This window comes from Schistocerca gregaria, chromosome 8 (genome assembly GCF_023897955.1).
Source record: "Schistocerca gregaria isolate iqSchGreg1 chromosome 8, iqSchGreg1.2, whole genome shotgun sequence".
Classification (NCBI taxonomy): Eukaryota; Metazoa; Arthropoda; class Insecta; order Orthoptera; family Acrididae; genus Schistocerca; species Schistocerca gregaria.
Window position 1 is genome coordinate 439,332,286 of NC_064927.1, and position 24,627 is coordinate 439,356,912.

General features: G+C 41.7%; 1 long non-coding RNA gene across 2 annotated transcripts; it reads right to left on the reverse strand.

Annotated features, from left to right (window-relative positions):
- Window positions 1-410: 410 nt before the first annotated feature.
- Window positions 411-24,592, reverse strand: LOC126284764 (uncharacterized). 2 transcript variants are annotated; one of them, XR_007551548.1, is made up of 3 exons: window positions 24,469-24,592; window positions 24,336-24,392; window positions 411-799 (listed from the first exon to the last, which is right to left on the reverse strand). It is a non-coding gene; the product is annotated as an uncharacterized LOC126284764 (long non-coding RNA). The 2 variants fall into 2 exon arrangements; XR_007551549.1 differs by having other exon boundaries at window positions 24,336-24,592.
- Window positions 24,593-24,627: the final 35 nt, after the last annotated feature.

The following is a 24,627-nucleotide window of genomic DNA, read 5'->3' on the forward strand; positions in this document are numbered from 1 at the left end:
CATGATGACAAAAAAGCAGTAAGTCTCAAGACTTCGATTTGATAGCCTGGATATCTGAAAAATTCCTTTGCAAGCCTATATTCAAATGTTCATTCTCAAAGGACAATCGAGGAAATTTTGTCTTCACTTAGTACCCGCTCTAGTGCTTCACTTACAACGCCATTATCTACCTTTAAACGACTATCGTGATAAAAGAGGCTACTGTACCGGTCATAAACACTGAAAAGACATCACACGTGGAGAGCGACATGTAACAACAGAATAAATGTCATCTTTGACAGTGTTATAGTAATACAATTGAAACTCTTTAATTTCTGTCACAGTTGCATGTGCACGTATGCACTTGTGTGCACGTTTCCATGCATGCTTGCTCTTGTATGGAATGGAAGAGGAGGAAGAAAACACCTGACTCTAAATTTGTAAAAATTATAAGATACTACATAAATTGGAATTTTACATACGTTTTTATAAACAATGACACTCAGTGGGAGATAAGAAGTACATTTGGTAAAATAACAAAATAGCCGATACAAAACTTAAAAGGATTTGCTTGTTTATCCTATGATGAAAACAAATACATATGTACAACATCTGTGGACAAATGTGCACAATCCAAGCTGGTACGATCTTAAATCTCCATATCCGATCCATTCGACCTTTTCATCTGATGCATGATAATGTCCTGTTCCTTTGTATCCTTGTTGGAGACAGCAACGATATGGTGGATTGACTGTAGGAGGGCACTGCAGTCACAATTTGTAGAACTAGTCCATCCTCCGCCAATATTAAAGAAAGTTATCTAGAAATGTAAACACCTGCATTATGAGAAGAAGATAAATACATTCAACAATAAAATAAAAACAATATGGGATATAGTTAAGTCAGAGAAAGGTAGGGCCAGAAACGAGGAGGAACAAATAGCTGTAAAAATAAATGAAACCCTGGTAACAAACGCATGTTGTGTTGCAACCCATTTAAACAATTATTTTTTCTCTGTTACTAATAGCATGGGGTTGTCAGGTTCAGTAAATAATGCAATAGAACATCTGAGGCCAGTGAACACAAGCAATCTCAGTAAAATGGAATTGACACTTACTTCACCCAAAGAAATAGAATCCTTCATAAGGCCCTTGAAATCAAAGCACTCTAGTGGTTACGATAACATATCAACAAAGTTAATAAAAGAGTGTTCCTCTGAGCTCAGACATATCTTAAGTTATTTGTGTAATCAATCACTTATCACAGGAACATTTCCAGACTCGCTGAAGTATGCTGAAGTTATACCTCTCCACAAGAAAGGGGATAAAGAAATGCCATCAAATTACTGACCAATCTCACTTTTTCCAGCTTTTTAAAAATCTTTGAAAAGGTTATGTTCAAGTGTCTGCCTAAGCACCTTAGTGAAAATAACATACTGTCAAAGTCACTGAAAAGACTATTTACACCTACAGTGAAAATTTCCTGAATTCATTAGACTACAAATTAGAGGCAACTGGCATATTCTGTGACCTGTCAAAGGCTTTTGACTGTGTGAACCACAGCATTCTTTTAAGTAAATTAAAATATTATGGGATCACTGGTAGTGCTACAAAGTGGTTTAAGTCTTATCTTGCTAATTGGAAACAAAGGTGTCATTACATAACACTTCAGCAATAGGAAATTGGACATCAGCTGACTGGGAAGAAATTACATGTTCTGTTCCCCAAAGTTCCATACTAGGTCCACTACTTTTTCTTGTGTATATTAATGACCTGCCATCGGTTACATTACCAGATGCCAATTTTGTCTTATTTGCAGATGATACAAACATTGCAATAAATAGTAAACCAAATATAAATTTAGAAAGGGCAGCTAATCAAATTTTTACTGACATTTATAAGTGGTTCATAGCCAATTCAATTTTGAAAAGATCCATAGTATGCAGCTCAGAACTTCCACGAGATTTCCTTCTAGTGTGTGTATAAAATATTATGGCATGGAAATAGGATAAGTTGAGAGTGTAAAATTCTTGGGATTATAACTTCTACATCTACATCTACATCCATACTCCGCAAGCCACCTGACGGTGTGTGGCGGAGGGTACCCTGAGTACCTCTATCGGTTCTCCCTTCTATTCCAGTCTCGTATTGTACGTGGAAAGAAGGATTGTCGGTATGCTTCTGTGTGGGCTCTAATCTCTCTGATTTTATCCTCATGGTCTCTTCGCGAGATATACGTAGGAGGGAGCAATATACTGCTTGACTCTTCGGTGAAGGTATCTTCTCGAAACTTTAACAAAAGTCCGTACCGAGCTACTGAGCGTCTCTCCTGCAGAGTCTTCCACTGGAGTTTATCTATCATCTCCGTAACGCTTTCGCAATTACTAAATGATCCTGTAACGAAGCGCGCTGCTCTCCGTTGGATCTTCTCTATCTCTTCTATCAACCCTACCTGGTGCGGATCCCACACTGCTGAGCAGTATTCAAGCATTGGGCGAACAAGCGTACTGTAACCTACTTCCTTTGTTGTCGGATTGCATTTCCTTAGGATTCTTCCAATGAATCTCAGTCTGGCATCTGCTTTATCGACGATCATCTTTATATGATCATTCCATTTTAAATCACTCCTAATGAGTACTCCCAGATAATTTATGGAATTAACTGCTTCCAGTTGCTAACCTGCTATTTTGTAGCTAAATGATAAGGGACCTATCTTTCTATGTATTCGCATCACATTACACTTGTCTACATTGAGATTCAATTGCCATTCCGTACACCATGCGTCAATTCGCTGCAGATCCTCCTGCATTTCAGTACAATTTTCCATTGTTGCAACCTCCCGATACACCACAGCATCATCTGCAAAAAGCCTCAGTGAACTTCCGATGTCATCCACCAGGTCATTTATGTATATTGTGAATAGCAACGGTCCTATGACACTCCCCTGCGGCTCACCTGAAATCACTCTTACTTCGGAAGACTTCTCTCCATTGAGAATGACATGCTGCGTTCTGTTATCTAGGAACTCCTCAATCCAATCACACAATTGATCTGATAGTCCGTATGCTCTTACTTTGTTCATTAAACGACTGTGGGGAACTGTGTCAAACGCCTTGCGGAAGTCAAGAAACACGGCATCTACCTGTGAACCCGTGTCTAAGGCCCTCTGAGTCTCGTGGACGAATAGCGCGAGCTGGGTTTCACACGATCGTCTTTTTCGAAACCCATGCTGATTCCTACAGAGTAGATTTCTAGTCTCCAGAAAAGACATTATACTCGAACATAATACGTGTTCCAAAATTCTACAACTGATCGACGTTAGAGATATAGGTCTATAGTTCTGCACATCTGTTCGACGTCCCTTCTTGAAAACGGGGATGACCTGTGCCCCTTTTCCAATCCTTTGGAACGCTTCGCTCTTCTAGAGACCTACGGTACACCGCTGCAAGAAGGGGGGAAAGTTCCTTCGCGTACTCTGTGTAAAATCGAACTGGTATTCCATCAGGACCAGCGGCCTTTCCTCTTTTGAGCGATTTTAATTGTTTCTCTATCCCTCTGTCGTCTACTTCGATATCTACCATTTTGTCAACTGTGCGACAATCTAGAGAAGGAAGCACAGTGCAGTCTTCCTCTGTGAAACAGCTTTGGAAGAAGACATTTAGTAATTCGGCCTTTAGTCTGTCATCCTCTGTTTCAGTACCATTTTGGTCACAGAGTGTCTGGACATTTTGTTTTGATCCACCTACCGCTTTAACATAGGACCAAAATTTCTTAGGATTTTCTGCCAAGTCAGTACATAGAACTTTACTTTCGAATTCATTGAAAGCCTCTCGCATAGCCCTCCTCACACTGCATTTCGCTTCGCGTAATTTTTGTTTGTCTGCAAGGCTTTGGCTATGTTTATGTTTGCTGTGAAGTTCCCTTTGCTTCCGCAGCAGTTTTCTAACTCGGTTGTTGTACCACGGTGGCTCTTTCCCATCTCTTACGATCTTGCTTGGCACATACTCATCTAACGCATATTGTACCATGGTTTTGAACTTTGTCCACTGATCCTCAACACTGTCGGTACTTGAGACAAAACTTTTGTGTTGAGCCACCAAGTACTCTGAAATCTGCTTTTTGTCACTTTTGCTAAACAGAAAAATCTTCCTACCTTTTTTAATATTTCTATTTACGGCTGAAATCATCGATGCAGTAACCGCTTTATGATCGCTGATTCCCTGTTCTGCATTAACTGAAACAAATAGTTCGGGTCTGTTTGTCACCAGAAGGTCTAATATGTTATCGCCACGAGTCGGTTTTCTGTTTAACTGCTCAAGGTAGTTTTCAGATAAAGCACTTAAAAATATTTCACTGGATTCTTTGCCCCTGCCACCCGTTATGAACGTTTGCGTCTCCCAGTCTATATCCGGCAGATTAAAATCTCCACCCAGAACTATAACATGGTGGGGAAATCTACTCGAAATATTTTCCAAATTATTCTTCAGGTGCTGAGCCACAACAGCTGCTGAGCCCGGGGGCCTATAGAGACATCCAATTACCATGTCTGAGCCTGCTTTAACCGTGACCTCCACCCAAATCATTTCACAATTCGAATCTCCGTCAATTTCCTTCGATACTATTGCACTTCTTATCGCTATAAACACGCCTCCCCCTTCACTGTCCAGCCTATCTCTGCGGTATACATTCCAATCCGAGTTTAGGATTTCATTACTGTTTACGTCTGGTTTCAGCCAACTTTCTGTTCCTAGTACTATATGGGCGTTGTGACCGTTTATTAATGAGAGCAGTTCTGGGACCTTTCTATAGACGCTCCTGCAGTTTACTATAAGCACATTAATATTGTTATTCCTTGTTGCATTTTGCCTACTCCTGCCTTGCCGCGTCTCAGGAGGCGTCTTGTCGGGCCTAGGGAGGGAATTCTCTAACCTAAAAAAACCCCACGTGCACTCCACACGTACTCCGCTACCCTCGTGGCCGCTTCCAGCGTGTAGTGCACGCCTGACCTATTCAGGGGGTCCCTACATTTCTCCACCCGATAGCGGAGGTCGAGAAATTTGCACCCCAGCTCTCCGCAGAATCGTCTGAGCCTCTGGTTTAAGCCTTCCACTCGGCTCCAAACCAGAGGACCGCGATCGGTTCTGGGAACGATACTACAAATAGTTAGCTCTGCTTCCACCCCGCGAGCGAGGCTTTCCGCCTTCACCAACTCCGCCAATCGCCTGTACGAACTGAGGATGACCTCTGAACCCAGACGGCAAGAGTCATTGGTGCCGACATGAGCAACAATTTGCAGTCGGGTGCACCCAGTGCTCTCTATCGCCGCCGGTAGGGCCTCCTCCACATCTCGGATGAGACCCCCCGGCAAGCAGACAGAGTGAACACTGGCCTTCTTCCCCGACCTTTCCGCTATTTTCCTAAGGGGCTCCATCACCCGCCTAACGTTGGAGCTCCCAATAACTAATAAACCCCTCCCCCCGTGTGCCTGCTCGGACCTTGCTGAAGGAGCAGCCACATGTCCACTCACAGGCAGAGCGGGCGATGCCACACGGCCAGCCTCCACACTGACCCTCCGCCTCGTGCGCCGCGAACGCCGCTGAACCCGCCACTCCCCTTGGGGAGAGGGTGGCCCAACCGCGCCCGGTACCCGCGAAGATGTCTCGACAGCAGGGACAGTGGGTGAAGCATGTAACACCTGGGGTGTACCTTGCGACGCACCAGACTCCCCACTGCTGCTACACTCCGAGGCAGCAGCCTGAAGACGGCTGACCGCGGCCATCAACACGCTCAGCTGTTCGCGAAGAGTGGCCAGCTCCTCCTGCGTCCGTACACAGCAGCCACACATCCTATCCATCCTAAGAAATCAATTTACTATAGAGTGTTAATAAACTTTTAAATAGACTGCTAATTCACTAAAGGCGGTTGATTATTGACTAAACTGTGATTGCTAACCACTTCTTGTAGAAAACAAGGAAAATAGCACTACCTGTCTCTGGACTGTATTCAAAACAAACACTAGCACTACTAGCACTATGGCTGACTAAAGGGACTCTCTGACTGTATTCAAAACAAACACGAGATCTATGGAACACTTAATAGCACTCTACTATTAAAACTTCCTAAAAGCAAAAACACGCAGAAGAAGAAGTGACAGTAAGAAAAATACAGATAATACTTAAATTAGGGTAGCTCGCTGCACAGCAGACGTGAAGCAGACGGCGGTTAGGGCGACACTTAATAATAAATTCAGTTGGGAGCGACTAACTAACGAACTGCTAAAGCACCTAAACAAGTCTGCGTTTGCAATGCGAATGATGTCAAACATAGGAGATATAAATATAAAAAACTTGCATATTTCGCTTATTTTTCACTCCATTATGTCATATGGTATCATATTTTTGGGTAACTCCACAAACCAAGGAAAAATTTTTAGAGTACAGAAGTGTATAATAAGAGTAATGTGCAGTGTAAATCCAAGAACATAATGTCGAAACCTATTCAAAGAATTGGGCATACTAACCACAGCGTCTCAGTATATTTATACCTCAATAAAGTTTGTTGTAAATATTACATCTCTTTCTCCAACTAACCGCTAAGTACACAGTATCAATACTAGGAAAAAGAACAATATACACAAAGATTTAAAATCACTTACTCTTGCCCAGAACGGAGTCCAGTATTCAGCAATGCATATTTTCAATAAGTTACCAGCAACCACTGAGAGTTTAGTTTCAGACAAGGCACAATTTAAACATAATTTAAAAGAATTTTTGGTGGCCAACTCCTTCTATTCCATCCATGAATTTCTCAACAAGTGCAGTAGACCATTTTAAGCCAACTGTGTGAACGATGGATGTATGGAAAGCAGATGTAAGTCTTAAGTCTGTAAATAGTGAAAGTTTAATTTTAAATCTTGTACATAATTTGCTTGTTCTTAACTGAGGAGCATTGAATGAAATGTATTTACTTTACTTTTTGACAATACTTAGTTTAATAGCCAAGTAACTAGCTACTGTGTGAATGATGGATTTAATGAAAGCGGATGTAAGTATTAAACCTTTAAATATTTGAAGTTTAATTTTAATTCATGTACATAATTTTAATGTTTATTGACTGAGGATCATTAAAATTAATGAAACTCAAGTTTTTCTAATTACATTTTTGTAATGTGTTTATCTGACGTGTTGCACATCCAGGAGGATCCTATCTTTTGTGAGTCAATGGAATGAATAATTACTCTAATCTAATCTAATCACGTGTGCCTTAGATAACCAAGCTTTCCATGTCCGTTTAAATTCGTGACCCTCTGCTGGAGTCTGGGAGATCGAAGACTTGTGTCCGCGTGGAATGGTTCTCAAGTATATGTGACTACTCCCACAGAATTTTCTATGCCTAGTTTGACAGTGAAAGAGGGCTCAACACGACCGAGCATCACGACAGCTTCTTTGGTTTCAAGTATTGGTGTTCTACTCCTGTAATTTCCCGATGAATGGGTAGCCGATGATTCTTCTGAATATTGCATTAGATCTTCAGAGAGCTACTGATCTTAGAGTTGGAGGTTGGATATTTCTGAGAACAGGAAGCTTTATGGCGTTTGTACTCCGAATAGCGTAATTATTCACATTGATTGATGCAGTTGGACGTCTTTCTTCACAGCCTGAACACTGTTGGTCAAGGTCGAGGAGGTATGACATGTATAAGGCTGTGGACCTTACCACAGACGCCTTAGTTCCCCAGGAGGTCCCAGTAAGCTTTCGAAGAATGTTGTTCCTGATTTTGACTTTACCAGCTACGTTCGAAAGATGCTATATTCGTAGGTATACCCTAAAATTACCCTACAAGTGTTTCGCTGATAGTACTAAGAAATAAACAGTGACAAGATGAGACCGAACTGTCTCAAAAGACCTCTCAGCCAAAGAAGACGGAAGGTCCTTTTTCAGAACCCACAAGTTCGTAAAATTTTAATTAAACTGCCAATTTCAAAAAAATGAAATAAGTACAAGACATGAGTATGGTCGAATACTACTCATATGTATTACATATAGATGATAATGTCGATACACAGTAAGAGATTTCATTGATAATTTTAAGTAGTTGAAAATACAGATGCTAAGCTAACTGACATACAGTTTATCAGTATGCATTTCCATACAAAGTACCGTGACTCCTTACAGAGACTTAGGTTTACCTGCCTTTATATTTGTAACAGTTTTGCCTTGGTTTTATCTTCCATCGTTTGTAGTGGTCCAAACAATGTGGTTACGAGCCCAGGAGAGACGCTGCAAGCGACGTCGTCCTCTTAACAAATGTTCTCGCGTCGGTCGTCTGTCGCCATACCCCATTAATGCCACATTTTGCCGAAGTGTCGTAATGGATACGTTCTTACTACGTCCCACATTGATTTCTGAGGTTACTTCTTGCAGTTGCCGGTTAGCGCTGACAACTCTACGCAAAAGCCGCTGCTCTCGGTCGTTAAGTGAAGGCAGTCGACCACTGCCTTGTCTGTGATGAGGGGTGATGCCTGAAATTTGGTATTCTCAGCACGCTCTTGAAACTGTGTATCTCGAAATCTGAATTCCTTACGATCACTGGAATTGGATGTCTCATGCGTCCAGACGCAACAGCTATTCCGTGTTCAAAGTCTGTTAATTCCCGACGTGCAGCCATAATCGCCTCGGAAATCTTTTCACGTGAATCACCTGAGTACACAATACTGCTCCGCCAGTGCACTGGCCTGTTGTACCTTGTGTACTTGATACTACTGCCACCTGCATGTGTGCGTGTTGTTAACCCATGGATTTTGTCACCTCAGTCTAAAGTCAGAATGTTGCTGTTGTTGTTGTGGTCTTCAGTCCTGAGACTGGTTTGATGCAGCTCTCCATGCTACTCTATCCTGTGCAAGCTTCTTCATCTCCCAGTACTTACTGCAACCTACATCCCTCTGAATCTGCTTAGTGTATTCATCTCTTGGTTTCCCTCTATGATTTTTACCCTCCACGCTGCCCTCCAATGCTAAATTACCAACCGGTCCCTTCTTCTTGTCAAGCTGTGCCACAAACGCCTCTTCTCCCCAATTCTATTCAATACCTCCTCATTATTTGTGTCATCTACCCATCTAATCTTCAGCATTCTTCTGCAGCACTACATTTCGAAAGCTTCTATTCTCTTCTTGTCCAAACTATTTATCGTCCATGTTTCACTTCCATACATGGCTACACTCCATACACATACTTTCAGAAACGACTTCCTGACACTTAAATCTACACTCGATGTTAACAAATTTCTCTTCTTCAGAAACGCTTTCCTTGCCATTGCCAATCTACATTTTATATCCTCTCTACTTTGACCATCATCAGTTATTTTGCTCCCCAAATAGCAAACCTCCTTTACTATTTTAAGCGTCTCATTTCCTAATTTAGTTCCCTCAGCATCACCAAAGTTAATTCGACTACATTCCATTATCCTCATTTTGCTTTTGTTGATGTTCATCTTATATCCTCCTTTCAAGACACTGTCCATTCCGTTCATCTGCTCTTCCAAGCCTTTGCTATCTCTGACAGTATTACAGTGTCATCGGTGAAGCTCAAAGTTTTTATTTTTATTCTCCATGGGTTTTAATACCTACTCCGAATTTTTCTTTTGTTTCCTTTAGTGCTTGCTCAGTATACAGATCGAATAACATGGGGGATAGGCTAGAACCCTGTCTCACTCCTTTTCCAACCACTGCTTCCCTTTCATGCCTCTCGACTCTTATGACTGCCATCTGCTTTATGTACAAATTGTAAATGGCCTTTCGCCCCCTGTATTTTACCCCTACCACCTTTACAATGTGAAAGAGAGTATTCCAGTCAACATTCTCCAAAGCTTTCCTCAAATCTACAAATGCTAGAAACGTAGGTTTGCCTTTCCGTAATCTTTCTTCTAAGATAAGTCGTAAGGTCAGTATTGCCTCACGTGTTCCAACATTTCTACGGAATCCAAACTGATTTTCCCCGAGGTCGGCTTCTACCAGTTTTTCCATTTGTCTATACAGAATTCGCGTCATTATTTTGCAGCTGTGACTTATTAAACTGATTGTTCGGTAATTTTCACATCTGTCAACACCTGCTTTCTTTGGGATTGGAATTATTATATTCTTCTTGAAGTTTGAGGGTATTTCGCCTGTCTCATACATCGTGCTCACAAGATGGTAGAATTTTGTCAGAACTGGCTCTCCCAAGTCCGTCAGTAGTTCTAATGGAATGTTGTCTACTCCTGGGGCCTTGTTTCGGCTTAGGTATTTCAGTGCTCTGTCAAACTCTTCACGCGGTATCGTATCTCCCACTTCATCTTCATCTGCATCCTCTTTCATTTCCATAATATTGTCCTCGAGTACATCGCCCTTGTGTAGACCCTCTATATACTCCTTCCACCTACCTGCTTTCCCTTCTTTGCTTAGAACTGTGTTTCCATCTGAGCTCTTGATATTCATACAATTGGTTCTCTTATCTCCAAAAGTCTCTTTAATTTTCCTGTAGGCAGTATCTATCTTACCCCTCGTGAGATAAGCCTCTACATCCTTACATTTGTCCTCTAGCCAACCCTGCTTAACCATTTTGCACTTCCTGTCGATCTCATTTTTAAGATGTTTGTATTCCTTTTTGGCTGCTTCATTTACTGCATTTTTATATTTTCTCCTTTCATCAATGAAATTCAATATTTCTTCTGTTACCCAAGGAGTTCTACTAGCCCTCTTCTTTTTACCTACTTGATCCTCTGCTGCCTTTACTACTTCATCCCTCAGAGCTACCCATTCTTCTTCTACTGTACTTCTTTCCCCCATTCCTGTCAATTGTTGCCTTATGCTCCCCCTGAAACTCTGTAGAATCTCTGGTTCTTTCAGTTTATCCAGGTCCCATCTCTTTAAATTCCCACGTTTTTGCAGTTTCTTCAGTTTTAATGTACAGTTCATAACCAATAGATTGTGGTCAGAGTCCACATCTGCCCCTGGAAATGTCTTACAATTTAAAACCTGGTTTCTAAATCTTTGTCTTACCATTATATAATCTATCTGATACCTTCTAGTATCCCGGGTTCCTGGGTTCGATTGCCAGCGAGGTCAGGGATTTTCTCCGCCTCGTGATGACTGGGTGTTGTGTGTTGTCCTTAGGTTAGTTAGGTTGAAGTAGTTCTATGTTCTAGGGGACTGATGACCATAGATGTCAAGTGCCACAGTGCTCAGAGCCATTTGAACCATTTGAACCTTCTAGTATCTCCAGGATTCTTCCAAGTATACAACCTTCTTTTATGAATCTTGAGGCAAATGTTATCTATGATTAAGTTATGCTCTGCGCAAAACTCTACCAGGCGGCTTCCTCTTTCATTTCTTAGCCCCAATCCATATTCACCTACTATGTTTCCTTCTCTCCGTTTTCCTACTCTCGAATTCCAGTCACCAATGACTATTAAATTTTCGCCTCCCTTCACTACCTGAATAATTTCTTTTATCTCATCATACATTTCATCACTTTCTTCATCATCTGTAGAGCTAGTTGGCATATAAACTTGTACTACTGTAGTCGGTATGGGCTTTGTGTCTATCTTGACCACAATAATGCGTTCACTATGCTGTTTGTAGTAGTTTACCTGCATTCCTTTTTTAATTCATTATTAAACCTACTGCTGCTTTACCCCTATTTGATTTTGTATTTAGAACCCTGTATTCACCTGACCAAAAGCCTTCTTCCTCCTGCCACCGAACTTCACTAATTCCCGCTATATCTAACTTTAACCTACTCATTCCCTTTTTAAATTTTCTAACCTACTTGCCCAATTAAGGGGTCTGACATTCTTTCTCCTGATAACGACATCCTCTTGAGTAGTTCCAGCCCAGAGATCCGAATGGGGGAGTATTTTACCTCTGGAATATTTTACCCAACAGGACGCCATCATCATTTAACCATACAGTAAAGCTACATGCCCTTGGGAAAAAATACGGTTTAGTTCCCTTTGCTTTCAGCTGTTCACAGTACCAGCACGGTATGGCCGTTTTGGTTAGTGTTACGAGGCCAGATCAGTCAATCATCCAGACTGTTGCCCCTGCAACTACTGTAAAGGCTGCTGCTTCTCTTCAGGAACCACACGTTTGTCTGGCCTCTCAACAGATCCCCTCCATTGTGGTTGCACCTACGGTACAGCCATCTGTATCGCTGAGGCACACAAGCCTTCCCATCAACGGCAAGGTCCATGGTTCATGGGGGGGTCTGACTGTTGCTTAGTAACTGTTAGCAGTCGGCAGGCAGGTCTGTGTCGCGGTGACCGCATAGTCGAGATGAGAATATGAGCTGGCCGACTCTGTTTGGATGAAATTGCAAATATTTTTCTTTTTAAGATTATTCGAGCCTCATTAATTTGGAAATTTCAGTGTGAATGGACCAACGCTGTATAGTGAGATGGGAACATTTACTAATTGTGCATACTTCACAGGGCTTGCTAAAAGTTGTGCTTTAGACAGTAAATGATTCTGTTCTTGACCTGCTAAACATTACTGTTCTTCATAATATCCATCACCATTCACTTCCTGAGATTATCAATCATTAGATTACAGCTATGTCCTAATTATTGAGTTAAGAGAGGCAGCAGTATCATTGTAATACAGCACACACCAGACGCTCGTGTTATAATCTCCTTCTCGAAGGTGTTTGGATCTAATTCGTCGCAAATGTTAACAATAGAGACTCAGCGTACGTATTGTGAGGTAATGTGCGAGTTGTGGCGCCCTAGAAATGTTGTAAGTTCAGAGTTGCGGGTTGTTAGCAACCGCATGATGCCGCACAACAGCCGGACCACGTTATCCAGCCGACCGCTTGGCTGAGAATTCCATGGTGACGCTGTGTCGATGGAGACATGCAGGGAGTGCCAAAGATAGCGGACTTCGTAAAACCTTAACGGCAGACATTTCACAGTTCATATAGAAATTAATAGTAGCCAGAGGAATCATGATATGTCAAAAAGAAACATGTACATTACCATTATTTGCACGACAATTCTGGTGGTGTAATCAAATTTTCAATATCTTTATTAGTTTAAAGTGTAGTATATGACTATAAATTGTACGAGTAATATCCAGTAACGAATTTCCGAAATCTAAACGGTTCATCCGATTTTGCCAATCGACATGTCTTTAGAAAGCTTTCAGTGTAAACCTAAATTGGTATAAATTACAGGCATGTAACTTGAATAGTACATGAGTTATTGGAAGTCTTGGAGGTCAAAGTGGCCGATTACTATCGATCGCCTCAGGCCATAAGTACTCCACAGTTACACCAAAAACGGTAGCAGCATGCTTATAAATATATTTATTCATCTGTGTCTTTATTTATATCCGATATATACTATTCATGAATAAATTGGTCAAATATTTACTGTGTTTTAGAAATCACCGAGACATTAAGTTACTGGCTTACTTCTGTTCTTTGATATATGTTTATTTCATTTGTTTACGTATTTAATAATGTGTGTTAGAGCGTGCTTATGGTATAACCGTAGGAATATTTATTTAATTTGAAGTTGTATGTCACATAGCTCCGAAAAAATCGTGACATTAAATTAAGCAAAGTAATACGAGTAACGAGTGAGCAAATGGAATACCACAGACTAACCCAAGAATGCCTAAATGCATGTCATCCCTTCCCACCGTGAGACTGACGCAGTTCCAAGGGGAGAAACGAGAACAGAAGCCGAGAGCAGAGCCGTGTTAAGCTAGAAGGCCCTACGATAAGGGATGGACTGGACACCCACGTCGCCCGCCTACCGCTAAGACTACCACCTGCACATTTTAGCGTGTATAGATCTTATGATAACGCTAAAAGGAGTACACCAGCTGCAGGTTTTAGAGTGAGACTTTTTCGCGTCTCTGTTACGTTGCAAACTTTAAAAACATTGCCCCACCACGAAAAGTATAACGTTTCTCATTGGATAGACAGAATTTTTGTAGGCGGAGCTTAAGGTTAACATTGAGACCCTGATTGGTCAGATGAAAACACAGCCAGATAGTTTTTTTTAACCAACTTCGGTAAATTGTAGTAAGGAGAAGTTAGGGGAGAGTTGCTTCCGAGATGGCGAGGTGAGCGGAGCTGTGCTGCCCGCCGCTGCCCTGACGCTGCCTAAACACCGACAAGGTAATGAACGCACGCGATGCCGCATTTTTGAGCGCATAAGGCTTCACTCAGAACTGCAGAAGTCTCATCTGTTACACCCCCTTTTTGCGTAATACTAGTGTCGATTGTTAATTAAAACTCATGGTAATCACATTTGCCTCTTGAAGAACAGATCAGAAACGCGATGATTTTTCTTTTATATAGTTATTGAGAAGCCATATCAGCCACTGTAATTTACGACAAGTTAGATAAGTAATTAAAGATAGTTGAGGGTCACTGTAGACTATTTTGATAGTTTTCTCTTTTGTGAAACTTAAATTAAACCTAGATTATAGATGTGATATGGCGTAGGTCACCCTTCGATCCATTGTAGAACTTGGAAACCCATTCAGGGAATATTCGTTCACATTTTTGTTGAACGCAGTTGGTTTTTACCATCCTGTATTAAAACATTTCCTTTTATCAATAGTGCAACTTATAAACGATGTTTTGTGAGTAGAATAAAATTTCCAATGGTAAACTTAACTGCTTTTTCGACGTTATTTTACCAGCTAACTATAAATAGGAAAGCCTTAAACCCCTTCCCTCTAAATGTAGTTAGTATTAAGATTCTTTTACAGGGAGTGCAGTGGAGCTGACACTGAGATCATTTAGTATTTGGTTATATCATCGCTAGTCTCACTGAACTCTTCTGAATTCTACATGTCATGTGTGGTCTGGCGTCTCCTTACCAGCAACAGGTCCCAGGTTCAAACTAGTCAATTCCCTAAAAAACACACTCAGAGCGTCGTTGCGAGAAAGTGGTAGGGAGTCACGATATAGAACAAACAGACACCACCATGAATGTTTAGAAAATGGCGACCCTGCCAGGATGGTAAAATACCATGATTAAAGGTCGACCACATGCCTAACTAGGTAAGAAAAATACCTGCTAAAAATTTTCGTAGTAAATTTTTTTTTCCTTAAGTTATACATCGTCGAAAACAGTAGCTGCAGCGATAGATAGTAAAACCATTCAAGAAAAAGTGAGACAGTCTAGCAGAGACAATAGCATAATTAAGTTATGAATTTTAAAAATTGTTAGAATTAAGTTTTCTCTCCAATGCAAGCGCACAGGTGGCGGATACATCGTTGACAAGTTGGTTCTGACCCAACAAGTAAGTGAATGGTTTGTCAAGTCGTGTGAACAAAAAGTTTATGAAACGCGTGAGATCGTATGAGCGCATGTTGACGCGAAGTAGGGTGCGTAAATTGCTTTTAAAACAGGAAATAAGGGATTCGGAAATATTAGCAATGGCAGATCGAGACGTTGACCGAATTGAGGTAGAGACCCAGCATGAAAATGGACAGAGAATAGAGGACAGTAAAACAGACGACGTAGTATCGCAAGAAATAGGACATATAACGCACCATAACGAGGATAAAGTACGCCAAGGCACAGAAAACCTAGGTCAGCATACGACAGAGGAGCAGGAAAGTAGTGAGACAGTCGATGAGGATTCTAACTTGCTTCTTGAATATGTAGAACCCATAGTACAAGTAATCAGAGCTCCCTCACCACAGAGTACAAGGAATGCGAGCAGAAACATGGGGGGAGCGCTCTAGCCAATCACAGCGATCAATCCAAAACGGACGTATGTAGTGGCTGTACGGAAGTGAGGGAGGATCATCGTTTTGAGGGTACGGAACAGGACAGGAGAGTGCTGGACGGGACGGGGTGACGGACAGTCGCAGGGCCGGCCAGAGTGGCCGAGAGGTTCTAGGCGCTTTAGTATGGAACCGCGCGACCGCTACGGTCGCAGGTTCGAATCCTGCCTCGGGCATGGATGTGTGTGATGTCCTTAGGTTCTACATCTACATTTATACTCCGCAAGCCACCCAACGGTGTGTGGCGGAGGGCACTTTACGTGCCACTGTCATTACCTCCCTTTCCTGTTCCAGATGCGTATGGTTCGCGGGAAGAACGACTGCCGGAAAGCCTCCGTGGGCGCTCGAATCTCTTTAATTTTGCATTCGTGATCTCCTCGGGAGGTATAAGTAGAGGGAAGCAATATATTCGATACCTCATCCAGAAACGCACCCTTTCGAAACCTGGACAGCAAGCTACACCGCGATGCAGAGCGCCTCTCTTGCAGAGTCTGCCACTTGAGTTTGCTAGACATCTCCGTAACGCTATCACGCTTACCAAATAACCCTGTGACCAAACGCGCCGCTCTTCTTTGGATCTTCTCGATCTCCTCTGTCAACCCGACTACATTTTCTAAGGACTCTCGCAAGGAATCTCGACCTGGCGCCCGCCTTACCAACACTTAATTTTGTATGATCATTCCATTTCAAATCGTTCCGCACGCTTACTCCCAGATATTTTACACAAGTAACTGCTACCAGTGTTTGTTCCGCTATCATATAATGATACAATAAAGGATCCTTCTTTCTATGTATTCGCAATACATTACATTTGCCTATCCGCTCCAGATTATCCTGCATTTCGCTGCAATTTTCTAATGCAGCAACTTCTCTATATGCTACAGCATCACCCGCGAAAAGCCGCATGGAACTTCCGACACTTCAAAATAGTCCAAATGGCTCTGATTTAACATGTGTGGTCATCAGTCCCCTAGAACGTATAACTACTTAAACCTAACTAACCTAAGGACACCACACACATCCATGCCCGAGGCAGGATTCGAACCTGCGACCGTAGCAGTCGCGCGGTTCCGAACTGAGCGCCTGGCTTCCGACACTATCTACTAGGTCATTTATATATATTGTGTAAAGAAATGGTCCCATAACACTCCCTTGTGGCACGCCAGAGGTTACTTTTACGTCTGTAGACGTCTCTCCATTGATAGCAACATGCTGTGTTTTGTTTGCTGAAAACTCTTCAGTCCAGCCACACAGCTGGTCTGATATTCCGTAGGCTCTCACTTTGTTTATCAGGCGACAGTGCGGAACTGCATCGAACGCCTTCCGGAAGTCAAGGAAAATGGCATCTACCTGGGAGCCTGTACCTAATATTTTCTGGGTCTCATGAACAAATAAAGCGAGTTGGGTCTCACACGATCGCTATTTCCGGAATCCATGTTGATTCCTACAGATTAGATTCTGGGTTTCCAGAAACGACATGATACGCGAGCAGAAAACATGTTCTAAAATTCTACAACAGATCGACGTCAGAGAGATAGGTCTATAGTTTTGCGCATCTGCTCGACGACCCTTCTTGAAGACTGGGACTACCTGTGCTCTTTTCCAATCATTTGGAATCTTCCGTTCCTCTAATGACTTGCGGTACATGGCTGTTAGCAGTGGGGCAAGTTCTTTCGCATACTCTGTGTAGAATCGAACTGGTATCCCGTCAGGTCCAGTGGACTTTCCTCTGTTGAGTGATTTCGGTTGCTTTTCTATCCTTTGGACACTTATGTCGATGTCTGCCATTTCTTCGTTTGTGCGAGGATTTAGACAAGGAACTGCAGTGCGGTCTTCCTCTGTGAAACAGCTTTGGAAAATGGTGTTTAGTATTTCAGCTTTACGCGTGTCATCCTCTGTTTCAATGCCATCATCATCCTAGAGTGTATGAATATGTTTTTTCGAGCCACTTACTGATTTAACGTAAGACCAGAACTTCCTAGGATTTTTTGTCTAGTCGGTCAGTTAGCTTTAATTAGTTCTAAGTTCTAGGGGACCGATGACCTCAGCTGTTAAGTCCCATAGAGCTCAGAGCCATTTTTGGAACAGTCGCGAGAAAGACTTGGAGAGTGGAGCAGTTTTTGTGTGATTGTGAGAGATAGAAATATTTCGTAGTGCCGACTTGTGCAGTTCTGAGATTCCTGTGGCTTCTGCAGTGAAGACGTAGTATGCGTTTAGACGTGAATGTCTCGCAAGCTATGTTGTTGATCATAACTAATTACATGCAGCAGCAATCTATTGTTTCCCTGTTATTCCACTTATATTTTATTTAATTTCTGGACCATCGACACCAATAAGTGTTTTACAATAATAAAGGGCATTCTTAAAGGTACTTCTGCTATCGTACTCATCATTTAAAGTCGTTAAAATAGTACCTGCAGAATTTATTTAATTGCTGTCTTTAATTTATAAATGTCTTTGTTACATTCAAAATTCGCAATTGCCGAGTGATAGGAACCTTCGTTCATTCCATTCATGTGTATATCCATCTTGTATACTGTAGACTCAGCAGTATTTGGATTATAATGCGTCAACTACGTATCCGAGCCCCTAGACAACGAAACCAGCCAAAACTTTTAATATTTCAATTCTGCGTCTGAGGTTAGGTAGTTGAGGGCCATTTCATCACATCACATTTTCAATTGGAAAGCCCGCAGTGTGAGTCCATATTCTTGTATGATACGTCCAGAAATTCTATGCGTACTTCTTAATTGGGTTACGTTCTATGAACTGAATAATGTCTTGTACATCATTCAGGAACTGCTGATTTTTTGCACTTTCAGATCAGATATGACCGATGGGCACTGCACTAGCCTCACGCAGTTTAACGCATACAAGCAAATATTCTGGAATCCGATACTCTCCTGCTAGTAAACCATCTACCACACTCTCTACGAACATTATCAGCATTTCAGTTACAAAAATACGTACACAAACACCATACCCACTTTCTCAGTGTTTTTAAATAAGTGCAGCATGCTTCAACGATGCAGTGGTAGTGGTCAGCAAATGCAGTCAGTTGAGAAATTCAATTATTATTTAAACTTAAGCACAACTTCAAAACATGAACTTCGAGACAAAAATGACAATAGACAAATAAACCCATATAACTGAAATATCAACATTCTAAATGAAATTGAATCTGTTATCAGCTTTCGTCTGTAACTAATAAAAGCTGGGTACATGTTCTATCCCTATCCACCTTGGCCAACATGGTCATACGGATTTGGCTTTCTACTTGCGGCAGCTTAACGACATCAGTTTTCTGCCCCACTCTGGACTGCAACGATTGTGCGAGTTCCTGGCTTCCGTTTGGAAACTGTTTTGGTTCATTTTGTGACCACCGGAGCGCAACACATCATTTCAAACTTTAAAGAGAAGACACAGGCATACGTCTCCAAGGTAAATATATTTTCTTACATTCAGTTAGCTCAGGGCAATTCCTGCATAATTTTAACCTTGTAATGTTTCCTTTCACATACATAAGGTGTCTAAACAAATGCATGAAACGCAGGCTGTCTGTTATACATGTTTCTATTTTGAGTAGCACGATCATGCTACAGACTTTTTGAACAATCTGTCACAATGAGAAAGTTTTCTTATTTTTACCTCACTCTACAGGTCATAAGGTATCGCAATTTCTACATTTCAGATAAAGGTATACAAAACAGAAGTTGGAAATTTTAATCGAACTTATCTATACTACCACTTTCTGAAATATTTGCTATTGCACCAGAAACAAAGAGTTTCGTCAATCAGAAAGAGGTAAGCAGCTTTATATTCTTGAACGGTAAGACTTGGAAGATTGTCGGGAACGACAAAGTATTCACCAGGAGAATTTTTAATATCTTGTTTCTCCACCATATAGCGTAACTTGTATCGCACATCACATGCAGTTTCGGTAACGGAATAGTGAGGCAACTTTGCTCCTATTCCATACATAACTACTGCAGACGTGTTTTCTACTCATTAGGGGTGCACACCTACTCACCATCACCGATTTCGTCCAAATTTAAGGTATATCGACGTATTGGCCAGAAAGGAAAGTGGCCGAAATGGAAGCTATAGATGGCCAAACGTTTAGAAAAAAATTAGCAGTTTTGGCGCAGATCGGATGAGGCATAAGCCGTTTATGTTCGGGCAGTTTCCAGGCAGTAACTGGCATAGTAGTACGAGTACCAAACGGTAATCCGACGCTTATGGAACAGAGTCCTTACGCGATTTTTTTTTCGCGTTTCCCGTTACTTTCACTGTAAATAAATCCAATTATGCTCAATATGTTGCATTAATTAATGTTTAATATTAATATTTTCGTAAACGGTATGAAAATGAAAGGCAAAGCAAAATTTGCGATTCCAAATAAATTTCAGGTAAAGATTACGATACGTGCACTAGAACTTCGCGTACAAAGTTAGACACTTTTATTATCAGACAGATGGTGATTTACTCGTGCTGGGGTAATATTAAACGTAAAAATGTCTTGACCACGTTATGGACGCCGCATTTTTTACGTTTAGACAGTTGTTTTCAAGTTCAATCAAATAGTTCAAATGGCTCTGAGCACTATGGGACACAACTTCTGAGGTCATTAGTCCCCTAGAACTCAGAACTACTTAAACCTAACCAACCTAAGGACATCACACACATCCATGTCCGAGGCAGGATTCGAACCTGCGACCGTAGCGGTCTCGCGGTTCCAGACTGCGGCGCCTAGAACCGCACGGCCACTTCGGCCGGCTGTTTTCAAGAATCTCATCAAAAATAAACTTGATTTATATTCATGTAAGATTCTCTCTCGTCGTTCAGTTTGATAGTAAACCACGTGTAACGCATTATTTCGCCAAATATTGGTGAGATCGCTTGTGATATACAGGGAAATACATTTTGATGGTGTCTTCTCAGGCTGTGATTTCTTTTCTCCCTCGACAAGGTAAGAGCAGTTGTGAGGCTTTCTGATGAAATCCTTTAGCTGACGATAAAAGTAGACATCGCAGAGTTACACAAGCGGTATGTATCTGGGGAAAACCACTTCAGTATTGAAAGGCAGGAGTCGTTGTTCATCTTAATAACTCTCGTCGTATTGCTGTGGATTTGTTTGTCGTCTCTACGAGTCAATTAAAACAACAAATTTGTCCCCCTGCTCATAGGGTTAAATCACATCAAATACAATGTTTATTTGTAATGTAAGTAATGCAAAAAGTTTATACAAAGAAAGGTTTCCCCTTAAGGGATTCGATCCAATGCCCTTTCCCGCTGCCCAAGCAGCCCCCTGAAAACGACGCTATTCGCTCGACCCCCGCCAAAATGATATTTTTTCTAAACACTTTTCCGTCTGGAGCTTTCACCTCTGTCACTTTCATTCCTAGACAAGACCAGTATATACCATAAATTTGGACGAAATCGGTGATGACGAGTAGACGTGGTGTCCTTGTCAGAAACCATACCAGTATCGGCGATTTCTTTGAAGCGTCTCTACTCATCTAACGAAGTAATTCAGTAAACATTTTGGAGTTCTCGAGAAGCGTCTCTACTCATCTAACGAAATAATTCAGTAAACATTTTGGAGTTCTCGAGTACAACAGATATTGTACTCAGAGACAGGCTACAACTGCTGCTCGCAGAAGAGTACATGTTAATCCCACTCCCAGCCTATGAGAACCCGCTCTCTTAGTTCCAACACCTTAGATTCGAAAACATATTTTTAGATGGGCAACATGTAAATATTAAAAACAAATACAACGATTATGCCATACAATAACAAAATTTCAAGAAAAAAGCTTCCTGCAAACAGTACCGAAACCAGACTGCAGTTATAACTGTCGAAAGAGGTGAAAGGGGAGCATTAATTGAGAAGAAAGTGATGCAGCGTTGTGGCCAATCCGGAATGTTATTCAGTGCGTACATTAAGCAGAAATTTGAAAATGGAATTAAAGTTTGGGGGTGAGGGATTGGAAGTTTGGTGATGACGTTGCACTTCTGCCAGAGATAGTGAAGGACCTAGAAGATCAGGTTGGAATGTAATACCCTAAAAGTAGTACATAAATTTTACTACTTGCGCAACGAGGTAGGAAAATAACTAATGATGACCGAAGCTGAGAGAATATAACTGCAGATACGCATTTCTAAAAGAGATACTTTGCTAAACATTATAAAATGAAAGTGATAGGAAGTCTATTCTGATGGTATTTGGTGGTGTACAGCCTTGTACGGAAGTGAAACTTGGATGATAAGGTGTTCAGATAAGAAGAAAATAGAGACGTTTAAAGTGCCGTGTTACAGAAGAATGCTAAAGATTAGATAGGTACACTGGATAACTAAAGAAGAGGTGCTGAACTGAACTGAGCTAGGAAGTAAAGAAATGAAAGGCACAACTTGAGTAAAAGAAGGACTCGGTTGATAGGACGCAGTCTGAGGCATCAAAGTTGAGCCGCGCCGGGTCGAATCGTTAATCGATCGGGGACACGACCTTTGGTGGTTCTCGCCCCGAGGACCGGCTTGAGTGGCACGCGAGTGACAGATGGAATTGACCGGCCTAATTGCAAGGAGCACTTGTGTGGTGCGAGGCCGGTTTAACTTGGCTGTCTGGAGGCGACAGTAAATCGGCTTCTGGGGAGCACAGACCTCATCCCCAGCAGTTATTGTTTTGGGCTGGCTGTGGTTGCGATGGGACCTTGGAAATTTGACAGTGCCGAGCGTGTGGAGATTTTGAGTGCCACTTCGCCACCGATTGACCAGATGTTTTTGGTGAGACTTTCTGTGGCTTCTGCGCCTTGTTTTGTTAAGGTCCTTTCCAGAAGGTCTGCTGTGTTTGTTGTTTGTGGGGGTTCACTCCGAAAGACTGGACTCGCATTCGGGAGGACGACGGTTCAATCCCGTCTCCGGCCATCCTGATTTAGGTTTCCCGTGATTTCCCTAAATCGTTTCAGGCAAATGCCGGGATGGTTCCTTTGAAAGGGCACGGCCGATTTCCTTCCCAATCCTTCCCCAACCCGAGCGTGCGCTCCGTCTCTAATGACCTCGTTGTCGACGGGACGTTAAACACTAACCACCACCACCACTCCGAAAGAACGGAAGTTTACCTTAGTGGAAGCGACTCCATTTCATCACAGATGTTAGTCGCAACTGTACGTGAAATGTGTGAAAGTTACAGAGCTAGAGGAGTTGCGTTAATCAAAACTGCCTGTTTAATTTGGTCATATTTCGAGTGGCTTACCGGGGACCACGTTGAGGTGTGTACTGTGTGTTGTTCTTCCTTTTAAAAACAGTGCAGTCTAATTAAATCACAGTGCCTTTTCACTGAATTCATTTTAGTTAAGCATTTGCAAAAAATTTAGCAGATAAATCAAGTTTGACATCTGAAATTCGGTTTTTCAGCTGTTTGAAGCAGTGGTGTTTACGTTAGCAAGAGCTGCGCGATTCGTTCCTGTCCTCGCTGTCCTACTGCAAAACATGTCAGAAGTTAGAGACCTCTAATTCTCTTCCATTTCAAAATAGCGTTTAGTGACTGCTCATGCTGTATAATTAGTACGAGTAACTGTCTGTCAATTAATTTTGTGGGCACGTAAGTCTTATTGGTTTTCTCTTTCTCTTAATCAGAGTGCTACCCAGTTGTAATGTGCTGTGTTGCTATCCCCATATTCTCTGACTAAGCAGATGTTTTTTTAATTTCTTTATGTTTGACTCTTTGAAATGTGTGGCGCCCTTTGTAAAGCAGTGCACAGTTACTAGTTTTCTAAGGTTAGTTCTTAGTCTGTCGTAGTTCACGTTGTACGGGACAAGCCCTGTCCACCAGCACAACAGCGGATGACGAATCCACTCCCCCCACCTTGTCCGTCGGGTTGTCCCATCTGTCGCGGGACTGAATTGTACCTGCATAACTTCTTTTGGTTCTGAACTTCACCAACGGACGTGACGAATTCCTTGTGATGCTACTGTTAACTGTAACAAATTTTCTGGAATCATCTAACACATTATATTTAAAAGCCATGTGAAAAATTTTGTAAGTGTCAGATTTTGATTACTAACAAGCAGGTTGGCTGACTTCTGATACCTGTTGATATTTGGAAAATTGCTTAATTTCTTAATCGCTTAAAAGATCTTTTGCAGACATCAATTGCTAATCCCATTTTCTCATTAGTATTCGACAAGTTGCTTAAATTCTTACTTGTGTTCCTTTTAAGCTGTTTTACTGAAGACATAAGGTTATGGGCTTTTATTTAAATAAAAGATTATGCATGTTTTCAAATGTGAACGCTACTCTCTTGACTTCTGGCTCATCCCTACCAGTGAACTGCTTGGGTGAAAAACATCCAGTTAAAAAGTATCGTGAATTTGGTAATGTCAGACAAGTGTGAGGGATAAAAATTGTAGATGGGAGGCCTTGGTTAGGGTATAGTTAGAAGGTTAAAATGGATGTGGGCTGTAGCAGTTATAAATAGAAGAACAGGCTCACATAGGTTAGACTTGCGAGAAGGGCAGCGTCGAATCAGTTTTTAAAATGAAGACAACAACAATAACGTAACGACACACTCACCTCGGGCAAAAACGACCAAGTGTTGGGCAAAGATCCAGATTGGTTGATGAGTCTGTCCTTGAGGCGGATAGAAAGTGAAAGAAATCAGTTTACAGGTTTGACACGCCGCTAAGCATATTTACTGGTGACTTACCTGCACAGTGACAAAGAAGACAAACGCCTGTACCTTCGAGGGCATTATCTGCCCCAACGTTCTGATGCTACAGCGCACTAGTTTCAGTGGAAGTTGCCAGAAGATAAGACAGGATGTCTGCAACAGGCAGAGCTGCGCCTTGTGTGGCAGAGGGCACAG